Raw genomic sequence first — 8,037 nt, forward strand, 5'->3', positions numbered from 1 at the left:
TAAAATAAGGAGCGGGATTTTATCAACCGTGTTTAATCCCCTCGGAGATTACAATTCGATTAAGTACACTGAGCTTACAACGTACCCAATAAACATTTATCAGTTGACAAGAATGAAGAAAATGTTTGATACTGATGGAAGGCGAGACCTTCCATCTACTCACACCCCCTCCCGAGCCTACAAATGGTTGCTCCCTGCGCGAACCCCGAATTTTGAAAGAGACAGAGCGCGCGCCATTCTCTCGTCTGTTGTGTCGGAGAGACGGTCTTGGACGGGTTTTTGTTTGACGTTTTCTTGTGTCTTGTGACCTCCTCAGGACTGAAGCCTCCCTGTAAAGGAGATCACGCCTCGTCTTCTTCCACACGACTAGAGAAGGCGGAGTGACCGGTGCTCCAGACCGTTTGACACGGCCGTGTGAATTGTCGCCCCGCACGAGACTCGCACCACCGCCTGATCCATGGACTGGGACCCGGATTAAACAATTCTTGCTGGAACTCCTGGCGTGAGAGGAGGGCAGCGTTTGGAGAAACCATCAGAGGTAAATATAGAACTGTTTCCCCTTCTGTTATACATGTATTAGTCATATAATTGATGAAATATTATGTACAAAGTGTATATAACAGTTAAGGTAGTATAGGATGGACATGCCTCCTTTTAAAACACAAAATTTATGATGTTTTGCTTTAGAAGCTGACTCCACCAAGGACATAATATATAGGGCTGCATATTCACCGTGCCGTGTTTTGGTTTGTATATCATATCAATGTAAGGCAACCCTACAAGGCTACGTCTTGACGGTTATTAGCTGTGACAGGAGGTGTCGATGGGAATTGTATCCCCGGCTCATCATCGGGAAGGTTTCGTGCCATCCCGGCAGGGTCAGCCCCCGGCTGCCGTCCCGACCGCTGCACGGCCCCGCCGCGCTGGGGGAGGAACGAGCCGGCTCTTTTGTGTACGTTTATTTATCCGGAGTGCCAGATGTATCCAAGGGACGGGTATACGGTGGGAACAGGGACGCGGACCAGCTTTTCCGTCAAATCTCCTGTCAGCGCTGAGAGAAACGTGGACAAATAATGGCGATTTGATGACTCCGGGGGTGAAAGCGCGCGTCAGTCTTTTCTTTTTTCCCCCGATGTCTTTTGGCAGGCGTTGCCATGGCGACGACCACTTTCGGTCCAAGTAGCGTGTCGTGTGTGGAGAAGGAGTTGATAATGTATTCTTCACGCTCGCTCTCTTTCTCGTTTGTATTAACCTCAAGTTTTTTTGTTCCCCCTCTTGTGTATGTGTACATCAGGCTGAGCCTGGAGGGGAGGGGGAGTACTGTGTGACCTCACCAACCCAAACAAGGCGGTGTCCCGGGACTAGCCCCCCGCCACGGCATCGCAGCTGTGGACGGGACGTCATCCTCGGGCCAAATCCGACAAGAACACCCTCACCTTGGGCCGGCCGTCCTCACACGTATATACATCGCCAAGGTATGTCTAATATGTGTAAGACATTGTTGATATATCATATACCATTAGCCGCCTTTAGGCTTTATGATACAAGCAATGGATACGATACGGTGTTCTCTGAGCAGATGTGTTTCCGGCTTGTTTCTGCGGCAAAGATGGATAAAAATAAACGCGCGTCACTCGAATAAAACGCCGCAAAAAGGCCATGATCTGCTTATTATACCGGTCGTAGACTCTATGAAATGTTAATAACACGACAGGGGTTACAGACGGTCATGTCATCAGCTGGCCTTTTCTTTTCCCCGCCCATTAGGGCAGTACATTTCTGATTTTATCGCCTCGCCCGTTCCCCGTTTCTGTGGGAGAGGACGTACCGATCTCCAACCCGACCGCCGCAGTCCTCATCAGCCAGAGGCTTTACAGATAGTGTAAGTCGCCGTGGATCACAGGCCAAAGAAATTGGTGGGATTTGTTGATTACCTTGGTTAAAATAGCCCGATCCTCTGGGTGTTGGGGGCGAGTCTTGCGCTAATAGAAACCAGGAGAGGCGCCCTTTGAGTTCGAACAAGGAAGTCCTTTCACGCTCTAGTTGAGGGCGAGGCCGGGGGGAGAGAGACTAGTGCCGTCTCACCTCCGGCCTGATTATTGACTAGTTTGGTGTAATTTCTCGGTATGTGAACCGGCTAAAAATATGAAGCAGACCCGCTAGTCGACTGACAAACACTCGGCAGGCCAGAACATCACGACTTGGCGGTGTGTTATTGGAAAGTGAAGATTGACACCGCGAGATGACCACGGATGTAGGGCAAGGTTGAAGCAGGGCATTGTCTTGCCTTCAAGCAGTTGTATGGCCCGGTTTTGTAAGCCCCAGACATCTATTTTATTTACTGGCATTACGATAAGGCAATGCAATAGCGAACCCAGGAGCCAAACTAGTTTTAGGGCGGCACAACAATTGCGAAACACAAATATATAGAGAGAATATTACAGAATTATACAGAATTGAATAATCAGAAATTAACCTTAGCGTTAACACTTAGAAATTATCATTTTCGCTTGTTTTGCTCATTTTGGAAATGCATTTTTCACTATAACTGAAAGGAACACACTATACTTGTATGAATGACAAAGCGAAATGTCGTACTTAAAAGTCATACGCACACACCTAGATCTACTAGGAGATTAGGATCTGTCACGCTTGGCAATTTCCCGCCAATTTTGCGCCTGTATGGCCAATATCGAAGCGCATTGATTGGATGACGAACGAGTCGCTGATGAAGGTGGCCGTTATTTACTTCTGCCCTCTGATTGGCGGAAAATCGAATTCCTGCGAGGTCCGCGATTCTAAAACCGTCCCAGACGCCCGTGCGAATGTCCCACTTTTCTTTTATTACTCTTGCCTTGAGATGGCGAGAAGATATATCATATCTCATATCATATAATGTTGCGCGTTCCCGCAATGTTACAGTCGGTAAACCATTCTTTATATGATACAAATCAAGGCTTTCTGAAATATTGAGGTTATACGACACGCTCCCAAACGTTTTAAACTTCCTCTCGTAATGACAATATGAGATTTTTGCCGTAAAAATATTGTTTTATTTTTAAACCTTCGACAGGTGAACCGCCAATCATACAAGATTTATAAGATAAGCCGCCTGTCGCTTATGAAAATATGGTTATCGACAGACAGATGCAATATCCGTTCTGCGTATATATAACATAAGAATCATACCAGAATGTGATATGAAAAATGGAAACCGGGAGACAGTCAGATCCATATTGGTGAATTATTACATGAGAAACGTAGGTTAAACCCCCAAAGAGTCTACAGATTGATTTTTGCGATTGCGGATGTTGAATTTTGCATGTGGCGTGTGTCAGTGTTCAGATGCTGCAATATACAGATCGAAGAAAGTCGTCAAATCATAAACCGTGGTGTTGGTATGTGAGAATTCTCCTTTATCCGTAAATAGTTTCATCAGGTTGGAGAGAGATAGGACAGCAAATCTCTTTATTCAGAATCAGAGCCGACGTTTCGATGACCGTCTGTCATCTTCATCAGGGCAATTATGACTGGTTCCCTGTGAAGCTGAACTATATTTCTCACTATTGTTATAACACTAATAGTACGAGTATGATCAACTATCTATGCACTAGTATGTCACAATTACTTTACTTTTGGGATTGCGTTGTTGGCACCAACACCTATTTTCAGTGCACAGTGAACCAGTCATAATTGCCCTGATGAAGATGACAGACGGTCATCGAAACGTCGGCTCTTGTCAAACAAGTGGTTGTGATTCAAGAACTTTTGCTGTTCGATTTCTCCTTTACTTTACTTTACAAGTAGCTCTTTTGCAGCTGATTTATGAACGGTATACATGTACATCATTTTGGAGCGTTTCTACATTTGCCAAATCTACCTGAGCTCGAACCTCGTTTTCCGTAATCGCCGTAGCTAACTCTTAACACCGTCATGGCTTGTCGTGTGGCTATTTTCCAAATTCAATTCACACGTGTGTTCCCGCGATATGGAAGTGTGACAAAGCTAGCGCCCTTGACATTTTCTCTAAAGAGTCCCTCGACAATGTTCGGAGATACCTGGCAATTATATCACATTCCTCAGATTTCATTATAAGTGTTCAACACAATGTAGACAAACTTCACCAATGGGATATGTTTATTATGCACGTAATTCACGATGGAAGACAACGAATATGAAAGGAATCTTTCCAGGGGAATATGAAGATAATTGCTTATTTCAGTATTCACGTATAGAAAATTAAATCATTGTCGATCCATAAAAGTGAAAGGTCTTTCAAACATCAATTCCGCCGCCGGTAGAGATCAATTAAAGAAACATAAAAGTGAGAATTTCCCGGTTGTGGTGTGGGAACCCACGCTGAGACAGACGGGGTGGATTTCTTCTGTAAACAGAAACCTGACTAAAGAAACAAACCCATGCTAACTAGAGACAGCGGTTAGGAAGGAAAGGATTTTGCGGAGTAGAGAGGGATTTAATCTTAATTCAACGTCGATTATGGCTGTCCGAAGTTTTGCTTAGACTTAGGAAATAACTATTCTCCAAGTAGATGAAAAACTTTGCGTTTTCGCACGTTTTTCTTTCATGATATCTGCTTTGGAGATTAGGAAGTACATTTGTAACATGACTAAAATAGTTAATGTACCTTTTTTTGCTTCAATGTTAGTGCCAAGGAATGGCACCAAACTGAAGCAAATTGCGACGATATCAGCACCGAGAGGGAGCAAGTTGTGATAGATAGTAGTTTCGTGTATGCTTAATTACTGTTCGTTCTAAGCTGGCTAATACTGGACAGTTTCATGACAGTTCTGATCACAGAACTCCAGTCAGAAGCTCTGAGGAAGGTGTCTGATAGACACTGAAACGTAAGCAAGGTGAGACTATATATCTTGGTTGTGTAGAAGAAAACCCCTGTATCAGATTCACGGAGATTCTCTCCCATCACACCCGCTCCAGTGACCGCACAGGTCTTCGCACGCAGAAAGGTGAACGTTTGGGTCGAGCCCGCTGCCGAATTGAATTTTCCTCCTCCTCGTACCGTGCTCCAACATGCACACTCCGTACATCATGTATGTAATAACCTTCTCTCCCACGCCCTTACTCCGTCCGCACAGGGAACTCAGGCCCGGGGTTTTATTGTTTTTCACGCGGTTGATTCGCTTGAAACTTGACCGCTACAGAGGCGTAGTCATGATGTTATAATTTTTCGCGGTGGTTTCTATTTTCGCAGTTATATATTCGGGTGTCATGAATTCCAGGGTGACACGAAACGTCATACGTGACATCACAAAGAATGGATTTTGGCTGTCGAAACTTTGGGCAAGTCCATCCAGTTTTTGCTTTGTAAATTACCGTTCAACTTTGCTTCATTGGAGTACTGGAGTCGTTCTCTTCTCTTTCAACCTTGCCAACTTTTAAGAAATAGGAGATTAGGAAAAGGGGCGTTCTCGCCCCCATAGGCTCGGTCAAATTACTTTGAATGCACCACATAACTAGACATGAGTGGGTCGGTTTCGGCTATTCTTTTAGCACCCAATTAAGTCTGATTAAATTAGAGCACCTCTCAAGAAACTAGTAAGAGCCAACATGGAAGTATTCCAGGAGAAATAAATCAAGTGTAAAATACCCAAGAAACAATATCCATTCATTTATCACGTATCCCCAAGGAAGTCTACAACGAGTGTATGAATAATGAGGTAACTGGAGAAGTTGGAGGGACTTATTAATACACAGTAGGAGTTTTCCGTTATGTAACAAGGCTTATAACAGGAAGAAATGTCAGATGCGGGGAAATGATGCATCATGAATAAAGACGACTGAAATGAATAAGATTAATTAGAAGTAGACTCAACTGCAAAATAGCAGAGGAGGAGGATTTTAGTATTTTGAGAATGTTGCAAGTGCGCGGTTTTAAAGATTTCGTACAAGTGAACACCCAATGTGAACTCTTTTTGACATATTATAAGCATTAATGTCCTGTCCATAGTGACATAGACCAGGTTTTGATTGCCCCCTGTGTGGCTTCTCGGGTAGTTTTGTGTCTCAGAAATATGGTTCCTCTTTGCGCTTGAGACAAGTGAATATTCAATCAAGAAGTCATTCTTTATCATCCACTTCTGACAAGTGACAGTTCAAGTCGGAATACTGTCAGGCTAATTTGCATATCCCCAAGCGGATTTTCTGGGGGCGAAAGTTAAGTCACAGGTAAGCCTCCTTCTGTCGCAGAATCCTTCTTCGCCGGGAGAAACGGTCCCGGTGGCTTTGTGTCTTCACGGTGATGAATGTGAGGGAAGGAAAGTGACAAGAACGAAAAGATCATCCATTCCTCAATTCTCGGGACCCCTCTTGTCCCCTGCGCGAATGACGTCATCAATTCTCCAAGGTGCCGCCATGTTTTTTCGGACGACAATACCTGGGGTCGCCCCGCGGGAATCGCGAAGTCGTCAGTGGAGGAAATGGCTTCGTGTCGTGATGTGATAGAATCTGTGGCGGTCATGAACACTGGCGTTGCCTAGAAGTGGGGACGTTTTGGGACGTCTCTTCCATTAACAAGGCACACAGACGACACTTGTGGTCACGTCTTCCTTTATCTGTGTCTGTAGCCGCGTACTTAACGGGTTCTACCGTATCTACGAGTTCATATTTGAAAGGGGCAAATATTATGTTGTTATAATGGTAACTGGTGTCTATCTTCTCCAGCACATTGAAATTAGATGTTGCTTTAAACGTATTCTTAAAGAAACCATTTGCGAATAAACAATAAAAATGCTAACTGAACACTTTTAGCTTGAAAAGCATTATCAATTTGGGAACAAATGGATATGTGTCTTAAGTTATGCTTTTTATTTTTTATTGCAAATTGTTGCAAAGCGTGCAGTAAGCATTTTGTGTCAATTGAAAGGGCGCACCTCACTTTATATTATGGGTTTTTTGTTTCCAATTATTATTCTTTCAACGTAGAATAGTATGACAGTTAATTGTGAAGATCTTTTACAAAATCAATTACATTTTTCCTAACACCTAGCGTAATTACAAACTAGAATCCCTGCGATTGTCTTGGGACTACCGTGCCTGGGGACAAATCAGGAACTTAATTTGAAATTCGTAAATTTCGTGATCAAATTGTTTCAGATCAGTGGGCCCCCTGTTTGGTGGCTTTAATGCTTTACCTTAGACGACTCCAACAAACCACGCCGACAAAACAAACGTTCCACTGTATGATGTACTGCATCTGGTCTTGCGCTCAAACTTAGCAGCATCAAAGCAGCATCCGTCACTTTAGGCACACTTAAAACCCATCCATTATATATACAGGGCTCGGAACATCACATGCAAATACAGGTTAGTACAGGTAGATGTACGCATATCTCTGTTGACTGTGGCACTAGGGTGACGGACCCGCAAATGGCATGCATTTTTCTTGGAAGCATCCTTTTATTCAACAGATGATAAAACTATTGGTATACTAGAGAGATTTTTTTGACGGACTAAAAGGGGAGAAAATCAGAAATGGTTGGTGCTATCTCATTTTTCACTACATGTAGCGACATAATTTGTGAATTTGTGAATAAATGAGATAGGGTGTGCTATCTCAAGCTTTTTTACTAGACTAGTAGTACAGAAGATCATTACTAAAATAACTATATGTAGGAAAGAGTTATCACAAATTTTCAGGTATCCCTTGAATTAAGAACTAAATAATTGTCATGATGAACAATTGGGTAGGTCTTGCATGTTACCTACCGGTACAGGTAGGCAAAAAAAAACTATTTCGAGCCCTGAATTCAAGTTGAGGACGTCGCACATATCACCAACTCTTCTATCAGTATTCCATGCACAGCACGTTGTAATTTTCGTGAAAATAACTCTCATTTTCACGGCTGGCGCTTAGCAACCACAGGGGGCCCATTACGCTACCGCAAAATTTTCACACCTTCAGCGCAATCATCAACGGTATACATTTTACCGCCGCTCTGAGGAGGAGATTTACGGAGCTCCGATCTGCCGGCCCGCTAAATGATGCATCTGCAGATATCC

General features: G+C 43.5%; 1 long non-coding RNA gene across 1 annotated transcript in view; it reads left to right on the forward strand.

Moving 5' to 3' along the window:
* LOC109463766 overlaps positions 1-8,037 on the forward strand; it is a 62,862-nt gene that overhangs the window by 22,996 nt on the left and 31,829 nt on the right. Inside the window, exons 2-3 of the long non-coding RNA XR_002139839.1 lie at positions 317-538; positions 1,295-1,475. This is a non-coding gene — a long non-coding RNA (uncharacterized LOC109463766). The remainder of the gene's footprint in view (positions 1-316; positions 539-1,294; positions 1,476-8,037) is intronic.

Source organism: Branchiostoma belcheri, unplaced genomic scaffold (assembly GCF_001625305.1).
Source record: "Branchiostoma belcheri isolate BF01 breed outbred unplaced genomic scaffold, Haploidv18h27 scaffold1, whole genome shotgun sequence".
NCBI lineage: Eukaryota > Metazoa > Chordata > Leptocardii > Amphioxiformes > Branchiostomatidae > Branchiostoma > Branchiostoma belcheri.